At 38.8% G+C, this 9,346-nt stretch overlaps 1 pseudogene; it reads left to right on the top strand.

Annotated features, from left to right (window-relative positions):
• Positions 1 to 5,140: 5,140 nt before the first annotated feature.
• Positions 5,141 to 5,260, top strand: LOC134898380 (5S ribosomal RNA; annotated as a pseudogene).
• Positions 5,261 to 9,346: the final 4,086 nt, after the last annotated feature.

Raw genomic sequence — 9,346 nt, 5'->3', positions numbered from 1 at the left:
TTTGGGTCTCAAAAAGTGTGCTGCTTGACTTTTAGTATGAGATGAGATGTCTAACTAACTAAAAATTGCCGAGGGGTGGGGATAGAGCTAAGCGTCTCTTACAGAAGGAGACCCGATGGATATTTTCCCTTGACACTTTGGCTCCCAGAGGATTAAATGAACAAATGAGCCTACAAAGCTTTCTTTAGTTCTCTTGATTTACTAGTATCCCATTTACACAAGGTAGATCTTTTTGGATTATTTCTCAACACCGGTTGACTGGCCCTTATTACTATTACAAACCATATGCAGTGTTTAAGGTGGGCAACACCTATTAGTAAATTTAGAGTGTATTATCAGATATACTATTAGTATTATGTCGATATTTCAAATACTTATTCCTCTAATATTGCAGACAGTCAATGCTTTACTAAATGCCGTTTTTTTAACATTTTTTATTCTTCACTGGTGTCTTAATAATAATGCACTTTTTCGTTTGTATATTTTAGGATGTCACTGGGGAATCAGCAGCGGCGTACAGTGCGACGCCAAAGCTGTTCCCATGGTTACTACCCTGTTCTTCCGGCGCACCTGACACGCCAGCTTCCAGCGACGCAGTACACAGCCAAGCGGGGCGGCGGGCGGGAGCGCCGATGAACAGGTGAGTATGTTCACATTCATTTAGGTTTGGTATATATGTATGTACGTTTTATCTGTATGTTTTCACTTGCTGTTTGACCCTGAGGACGGGCTCCGGCCCGAAACATGTCGGTTAAGAGGTCCTAATAAATGACCTGATTTTTGCATACTAATAGTCTGTTTGAGTGCCGCCGCATCTTTACTCCATATATATATATGTATATATATATGAGCACAGAGACTACAGTATATGTTGTGACAATCACCGCTACAGTGAAATTAGAGGACAGAAAGGAAAATAGACTAATACAAGATCAAATGTTTGAATGTCTGGAAGTTTGACACTGAAAAGCTTTCAGAGTTCACATGTCCTTTAAGAAAATAATAAACAAAGAATGTAAGAAATGTAACAATAAATTGTTTAGGTCCAGAGCTGTTAAAAGGTCTTGTTTAATAAAGAGGACATTAACAAGGTCTACAAAAAAAATAAAAAACACTTTCATTGCCATTGCCTTTTGATGACATATTAACACAGGACATAAGGGCTAATTCTTATTTGGGAACAAAGAAAAAGAGCCAGGAACTTTGTACCTTGAACAAAACTATGTTGCAATTCAAGAGGTACAAATATACTGTAGATATATACGTGTGTGTGTGTATATATATATATAATATATATATATATATATACAAGCAATTGAAGTAGGGCGCCACATGTACATGTACACAACAATATTATAACAAGTCACTTATTGACCTGTATGAAACACTCCCTTAATATTTTAGGGTGTAAGCTAGCCCCTAAGTGTTAGGTAAAATGCTATTAGAAAGGATGTGGACGTAGGAATAGGGGTAACAGCGACCAACAGTGTTTATAATCTTATTGAATTTAAAAGAAGGCTACGAAGTGTGGTAATAAAACTAAAAAATACCTTAGTATTTAAGCAGGATGAGACAAAAGGTGTTTGTTTAAAAGATATGACAATGATTTTATTCTAGACACAGAGGTAAGAACCAGTATTCATATATAAAAACAAATCGAGGGACACATAAAAAAGGGGACATATAAAAAATGGTAATTCAGTATAAAAAATTGTAAAAAATAGGATAAGGATAGTATAGGCAATATATAACTATAAAATGAGAGCTTGCAGCTTATCTTAGTATGAGGAGTCAATGAGATACACCCAACGCCTTTCGTCTGTCCGACTTCATCAAGGGGTGATAAGCAATTAACAAAGACTGAAATTTATACCTGGTATGATTGAGGGAATGAGCTGTGACATCATTTCCTGTCTTAATTGATATAGTGCAAAAAACAACTCATTTATATTTAAAAAACAGGTTGGAGCTATCATATGTGCGGGCAGGGACATTCAATATTTTATTAACATCAAAACGAGTAGTATAAATGCTTAATTTTATGAGAAACAGTAAAAGTTATGAGGAAGTGGCACTTCCTCCACACTTCCTTTGTCCTTAGATGTTCACTGCGCCTGCTCAAGTGCCCCACTTCCAGTCTGCAAGTAGCTGTAAGCTGCGTCTCGTGCGCATGTGCGGCCGCCTCACTTCCTGGTTCGAGGGCAAACGGAGTCCGCGAGCCAAGTCCCATCACGCCTCCGCCAGTGCGGCTAGCATTTTCTTCCCCACTTTTGGTCTCGGCGTTATGTTCGGCTAAGAGACCTCCCTCAATATTCAATTAGAAGTTGCGGTGGCCATTTTACTGGAGTCAAGGACTTCAGACCTCAGCAATTCATTATATGTACCAACAAGACATGAAATTAAGTTAGAAATATATTAGTAAAGTGAATATAGTGGTAAATAAATCATATAGATGAACAGGGATACCTTCATAATAAAGTATATATATATATATATATATATATATATATATATATTATATATATATATATATATATATATATATATATATATATATAGTCCATAGCAGCCGGCACTCCCATCAATGTAATCACCTTCACCCCGTGCCTGGATACAAATCAGCATGCAGATTCAAAACAAACGGCACTGGAGGCTTGCAAATGACAAAAACAATGTATTGATAGGTAAACGTTTTGGAGCTCACACCCCGTTCTCAGTACCAAATACAGTATCAGTGAACCATGACAAAACAAACATTAAAATACCTGCACCAGTCTGTGCCATCCTCGCTGCCGCACACCGGGTCCGTGCTTCCGGCCATCACCATCCACTTCCCCCTTCTCCTCAGACGTCACTGTTACCATAGAGACACACAGTGTGCGTGTCACAGGTTCCACGGTCTGGAAATGCAGGGGGTTGGATCTATGGTCATTGGAAGAAAGCCTGCCCCATGGCCACTAGCCAGGACAGGCAAACTGTAAAAATGACATCACAACCAACATTAATAGTGAAAACATGATAATAAATATGCAAAAAAATTTACATATGTAAGTGCCCTGTAGAGACAAATAACCGTATATAAATATATGAAGGGAGGATCAATCACCCCAAATATAACACCTACCAATATTAATTAAGACATACAAACTCATAAATTAGACTCAATATATAGGCACATGCCACTATATTTATCTACAAGGAAGTGAGATAATTCAATTTTATCTTAACATTAATATTAAAGTTCAAATATCAGTATTACCCATATACCCATGCACTCTAAGCCATGACATATGATCTATAGGTAACCACCCCAAGATTCGTATCCGAGTATAATAATCCCACTATATACCACACTAGGGTACGGGGCTCCTATAGGACATTCCAATTGATCTTATCATTAAGACCACCAGGTGCAAAGGTATTTAACCTCATTATCCATCTGGACTCTCTTTCCAACAGCACCTTCGCTCGGTCTCCCCCTCTGAGGGTCAGGGGCACATGGTCTATGCCAAAATATCTAAGATCTTCCAGGGTATGGTTCGTCCTCTTAAAGTGGCGTGCAACTGGTTGGTCAATAGATTTGCCTTCTAAAGTCAACTTGATGGCAGATCTATGTGCTGCCGTCCTCTCGCTGAGTTTACGTGTAGTCTGGCCGACGTAGAACAAACTGCACAGACAGACCACCACGTAAACCACAAACAATGTGCTACATGTGATGACATGTCTGATGGTATACCGTTTGTCTGTGTGTGGGTGTTTGAAATCTTTGCATGCCACCATATACTTACATGTGGCACATTTAGGGCACCTATAGCATCCTGGTGCTTTATATTGGACATTGGGGATGACAGTACCGCCCATGCCTGTAATATCTGATTTTACCAAGTGATCTCTCAGATTACTTCCATGCCTAAATGCTGTAATAGGCCTGGTTTCCTTTAGCACTGGTAAATCGGGGTCAGATGCAAAAATGGGCCACAGAGCTTTAGTTGCTCTGTGGACTAGCACTAATAGTAGTATAGTCACAGGCCCATGGTAAGATTTTTTGTTTACTTTTATGTCCTGATTGTAATAAATCAGATCTGGGCATCAAAAGAATCTGCTGTTTATGCTCTTCCAATAATCTCCTATCATACCCCCAACTCACAAACTTAGCGATCATGTTGTCCAATAGTAGTGGTACTTTTGTGCCATCACTAGTAATACGTGCCACCCTCATCATTTGGGATGCGGGTAGCCCCTTCTTAAGGGACTCTGGGTGATGGCTTGAGGCTAAGAGGAGCGTGTTCCTGTCTGTGGGTTTGGAGTAGATCTCAGTCTGAATAGTCCCGTTCTCCAATCTAACCTTGACGTCCAAATAATTAATTTCATGATTGCTACATGTGTATGTAAATTTAATAGGGGACACAAAGTTGTTAATCTCTGTCATAAGGGAATCAAAGGACTCTTGACCACCAACCCACATCAGGAACACGTCATCAATATACCTCGTGTACATCAGAATGTTATCCCTAGCAATAGGGTTTCTAAGGAACATCCTATCCTCTTGTTCAAACATGAACACATTAGTATACGAGGGTGCTACCGATGACCCCATTACGCACCCCCTGTAGCTGTAAGAAAAAGTCACCATCAAAAAGAAAGTAATTTCTATACAATGTTAATTCAAGCAGTGTGAGAAAAAGCTTATGGTCAAACAAATCAGGGTGAAGATTCATGTCCAAAAAAGATTTCATCGCCCGCATACCATCTTCATGTGGGATTGACGTGTATAGACTAAACAACAGAGCAAAGTGTGGTCTGGGACTTCCTCAAGTTCCTGTAGTTTGATCAAGAAAGGGGTAGTGTCTTTCAAAAAAGACCTTTGAGTAAGCAGCAGGGGTTGTAATATACTGTCCAACAGCTGAGCCACAGGTTGGTAGAGAGAGTCCCTTGCGGAAATGATGGGTCTCCCAGATGGAAGGGTGTCATGCTTATGAAGTTTGGATAACGCATACATTATCGAATTTTTAGGGTGACTCACGCATAATGCTTTGGATACTTAGTACTTTTCACTAAGAATCTGATGAATAGAGAAACTGAAGCACTGAAAAAACTGCAGAAGAATATTACCAGGCTAATATCTGATATATGCGCCGAAAGATACAGTCATACCACACTGGCTTAACGACCAAAACCGTCTGATCTTGGAAGCAAAGCAGTGTAGGGCTTGACTAGTACCAGATGGGAGACCTTGTGGGAAGATCAAGTACTGTAATAAGGCTACACCATCAATCAGATTGAGCGGTACCTATATATATTTTGCCCAAATATATTTCACTCTCAAAGACTATGTCACCACTACATAATTTATGTCACTATTAGTCACTATCACCAGTCATAACATCACTTATGATGATGCCCATATTCTATATCCCTTAATTTGTATATTCCTTCACTATCCCTGTAATTATATGTTTAAATATAATATATAACTCACATATAATTATATACCAACTGTGAACAGATGTTCCATATCGGGCTCACCATATCCCTGCACCTAAGTTATTATATATATTCACCTCAAAATAATATGGTACTGGTTCCTCTATGAAATTTAAAGGTTTATGCAGATAAATATTCTCAAACCCTACATTTAAATATCTATTGCGCTATTGTATTCCTTATCATATATACACCATAGTTATATTTATCTATATTTTATATTGATACTGCTATGAGCGCATATATATATATATATATATATATATATATACTTTATTATGAAGGTATCCCCCTTCATCTATATAAATTATTTTCCACTATATTCACTTTACTAATATATTTCTAACTTCATTTCATGTCTTGTTGGTACATATAATGAATTGCTGAGGTCTGAAGTCCTGGACTCCAGTAAAATGGCCACCACAACTTCCAATTGAATATTGAGGGAGGTTTCTTAGCCAAAGTGGGGAGTAAAATACCAGCCGCACAGCCGTCATGGGACTCGGCTCGCGGACTCCATTTGCCCACAAACCAGGAAGTGGGGCGGCCGCACATGCGCACGAGCCACAGCTTACAGATACTTGCGGACAGGAAGTGGGGCGCTTGAGCATGTGCAGTGAACATCTAAGGACACAAGAAGTGTAGTGGAAGTGCCGCTTCCTCATAACTTTTACTGTTTTTCATAAAATTAAGCATTTATACTACTCATTTTGATGTTAATAAAATATTGAATGTCCCTGCCAGCACATATGATAGCTCCAACCTGTTTTTTAGATATAAATGAGCTGTATTTTGCACTATATCAATTAAGACAGGAAATGATGTCACAGCTCATTCCCTCAATCATACCAGGTATAAATTTCAGTCCTTGTTAATTGCTTATCACCCCTTGATGAAGTCTGACAGATGAAAGACGTTGGGTGTATCTCATTGACTCCTCATACTAAGATAAGCTCCAAGCTCTCCTTTTTTAGTTATATATCGCCTATTCTATCCTTATCCTATTTTTTACAGTTTTTTATACTGAATTCCCATTTTTCATATGTCCCCTTTTTTATGTGTCCCTCGATTTGTTTTTATATATAAATATTGGTTCTTTCCTCTGTGTCTCGAATAAATCATTGTCATATATTATTAAACAAACCCCTTTTGTCTGATTCTGCTTAAATACTAAGGAATTTTTTTGTTTTTTTACCACACTTTGTAGCCTTCTTTTAAATTAAATAAGGTTATAAACACCGTTGGTCACTGTTACACCTATTCCTACATATCTATATAAAGATAGATAGATAGATAGATAGATAGATAGATAGATAGATAGATAGATAGATAGATAGATAGATAGATAGGAGTTGGCGGCAGCAATCTTGGCAACATAAATGCAGATGCCTGCTTCTGTCTTTATTTATGATGCTGAGACTGCCACCAACTACTATAATTAATTTTGATGAACATCATCTTTTCCACATTTTTAAGAAGTAGCCTCCTACATAGATCGCTGACAATGTTCCTACCTGTGCATAGAAATATTTCTGAGTACACACTGGAGAGTGGGCAGCTTATGTAAGGCAAAGCCAGTTTGTACAAGGGCCTCCAAATTGCCTTATTCTGATACCAGTAATCAAAGCTGTCATTAAAATAACTCTCCACCATTCTTTGGATGGTGAGCATATTAAATGGAGTACAGTGTGTCAGAACAGTACAAACAAAAGAGCAATATATTCATTTTTCCCTTTACAACTCAACTTGCACTGCAGCAGTATCAAAGGTTTTTTTATAAGTATGTGTATAATATTAAACAGGTGTACAGCGCACCTGAACAGTACAAACAAAAGAACAATATATTACATGAAAATAGAGTTGGATCAAATGTTAGCAAACAATGATGATTATTACTTTCAAAAGTGGATGTACAGCATACTTACCTAAGCTCCCAGAAGGTGTGGAAGACTACCAATTGAATGATGTACAGTATAGAATCAGGGCACCTAACTCTAAATGCATGCAGAAAACCGCATTTAATTTCAAGAATGCAATGTGGTTACAAATGCACTTTGATTATGACTCTAAAACAGGTGTGTTGAATTCAAAGCTCATTATACTGGACCTCTAATGACTTTACAGGTTTGTTGTACTTAATTGACTTGGAAATTTAAGTGGTTTCCATGATTCTTACAAAATCATAAGTTCCCCTACTAGCTCTTTCTTTACCTGATGGGTCCTTGCTGGTTAGAAATTACAGTAGATTGGAACCCCTGTCTCAATTACCGGGGCTACATGGAAACAAATTACCATGCCATACTTTAGAGTCTTGGGGGTATATTAACTAAAATTCCATTTTGGGTTGGTGTTGGAATACCATCGGCTGGGATCCCGAAGGTCAGAATACCTACCCTATGATCCCAGCCTCCAGAATGCCAGCAGTGGGGTAAAGACTAGAAAGCCTCTTGTGGGCTCACTGAGCTCGTCACTCTGTGGGCTTGGTGGCTTGCTGCATTCGCCACAGGTTTTATTCCAACTCTATTGGTGTCGTGGACACCCACAAGTGGGAATATCCCTGGATCCACTGCTGTCATTCTCAGTGGTCTGGATCCCGGCATAGGTATTCTGACCAGTGTGATCCCGACCGCTGGGATATTGACTACACCCCAAAATCAACTACAGTGTTTCTGTTCCAAGTAGCACAAATACTAAAAGTTGATTTTGAGTTTTATTCTGTTTTTGATGCTGCATTGTTTTCTATTTGAAGTTCTAAATGTGTTTGTTTCACCCTCAATAAAACAAAAAATCAACTCAAAATCTACCTAAAATGAACAAAATTATACATTAGCGCTCGCCCAGCTGTCGGTATGCCAGCGGTTGGGATCCCAGCGCCAGTATGCTGGCCCCTGGGATCCCGGCCACCAGCCACTCATACTACACCCATTTAAATAACTTAGAGCCTAAGTCAGACCTGATTGCAGCAGAAAATTTGTTCTCTACTGGGCAAAACCATGTGCAGTGCGGGGGGGGCAGAGATAACATGTGCAGAGATAGTTAGATTTAACCCACCCAAATCTAACTCTCCCTGCACGTAGGATATCTGCCCCACCTGCAGTGCACATAGTTTTGTCCATTAGAGAACAAATTTGCTGCTGCGATCAGGTCTGAATTAGGCCCCTTGTCTTTTCCCACTCTGCTAGCTACTGTACCACTGCCATATTTATACAGCAGTATAACTGCCCTCAAAACAATTATGCATTTTTGGGGTATAAACCTAGGTTTATGAGCTTGTCATTGCCCATGGGTATGATTCTGCAGTGTGTCTGGGGTAGGAAATGACTGAAGTTTACAATAATAGCTAGTATAAGCTTTAACTGTGCTAGTGGAGTTAGTATCATCTAAAAAATGTTCAAGACTTCCCAACTTGAGAACTAAGTTTAATGTTGAGTACAGTAACCAGGTATCGGGGGTAATTCCAAGTTGATCTCAGCAGGATTTTTGTTAGCAATTGGGCAAAACTATGTGCACTGCAGGGGAGGCAGATATAACATGTGCAGAGAGAGTTAGATTTGGGTGGGGTGTGTTCAATCTGCAATCTAATTTGCAGTGTAAAAATAAAGCCGCTAGTATTTACCCTGCACAGAAATAAAATAACCCACCCAAATCTAACTCTTTCTGCACATGTTATATCTGACTCCCCTGCAGTGCACATGGTTTTGCCCAATTGCTATCAAAAATCCTGCTGCGATCAACTTGGAATTACCCCCATCATGCGGACTTTAAAGAAGTATTTATTTAATTGTCTTATATTTGTTTTCGAGCTCTAACTGAAACTCTTGTATATCACTTTTATATACAGTATACAAAAATATTACTGCTT

Source organism: Pseudophryne corroboree, chromosome 3 (genome assembly GCF_028390025.1).
Source record: "Pseudophryne corroboree isolate aPseCor3 chromosome 3, aPseCor3.hap2, whole genome shotgun sequence".
Classification (NCBI taxonomy): domain Eukaryota; kingdom Metazoa; phylum Chordata; class Amphibia; order Anura; family Myobatrachidae; genus Pseudophryne; species Pseudophryne corroboree.
The sequence above is the reverse complement of the archived record's forward strand: the minus strand, read 5'-3'. Positions and strand labels throughout refer to the sequence as shown.